The sequence below is a fragment of the Bison bison genome, unplaced genomic scaffold (genome assembly GCF_000754665.1).
Source record: "Bison bison bison isolate TAMUID 2011002044 unplaced genomic scaffold, Bison_UMD1.0 scf7180017864468, whole genome shotgun sequence".
NCBI classification, from domain to species: domain Eukaryota; kingdom Metazoa; phylum Chordata; class Mammalia; order Artiodactyla; family Bovidae; genus Bison; species Bison bison.
Window position 1 is genome coordinate 578,025 of NW_011495029.1, and position 879 is coordinate 578,903.

An 879-nucleotide genomic window follows, 5' to 3' on the forward strand; every position below is an offset into this window, starting at 1 on the left:
GTTTCCTGCCCCCCTCCCCGTGTTTATTAATGTGTCTCAGAAGCACATGCTTTCATCCATACCCTGATCTCCCAGCTTATCCTCTGTGGGACCGCTTTGCCCACAGCACATACACGGGCACACATGTCCCAATGACCCTGCAAGATCAAGGTAAATAGCTGACACTCCCTCCCCCCCCCCCCCGCCCCACAGCTCCCTCTTGTCCCTCACAACCTCCCCATGCTCTCGCCTCCCTCCCGGCCTCCCTGCACAATGTCTGATTCCCAAGCTGGCTGCAATGCTGACTCTACACGCTTCTGAATAACAGACATGTCACTCTGCGTGGAAGTGAATTGGTTCTCAGCCTAACCTGCAAGTGAATTGCTGTTTATTAGAACTTGGGTTTGTTTCCTGTGAGAGACGTATGTATTTTTAGACTTTGTAAACGTTAAAACACACATACACACTCAGCCAGTCGCCTCGAATGGTATGTGTGGCTCATAGACGTTACGAAATGCTCTTGAACTCAGCTTGCGATCCTGGAATAATTAGGATTTACCAAATAAGGCTTCTTAGAAACAACAGATTTTTTCAAAAAAAAAAAAAAAAAAGGAGATTTGCAGATGATGATGTGTCTTAGACTTTTGGGGAGTAAGGGGAGGAGAAGGGGAAAGGAAGAACATTTTGGAATTCTTCATTACGAAAAGAGGAGCAATGTTGAGAGAGGCAATTGTTTTTTTATACCCTCATAGATGGGCATACTACATCAAAAGGCAAATCCTAATGATTCCAAAGCAGGTGGAGCACATTTGACTTTTTAAAAACAATCTCTTGTTGTTGTTTTCATCATATCATAGATTATTCCAATGAAGAAGGTTGAGGAAAGGGGGGTGGTGGAGG

General features: G+C 44.8%; 1 protein-coding gene across 1 annotated transcript in view; it reads right to left on the reverse strand.

The window, feature by feature from the left end:
* The window catches only part of CACNG2 (calcium channel, voltage-dependent, gamma subunit 2), a 123,112-nt gene that overhangs the window by 121,830 nt on the left and 403 nt on the right, over window positions 1–879 (reverse strand). The window lies entirely within an intron of this gene.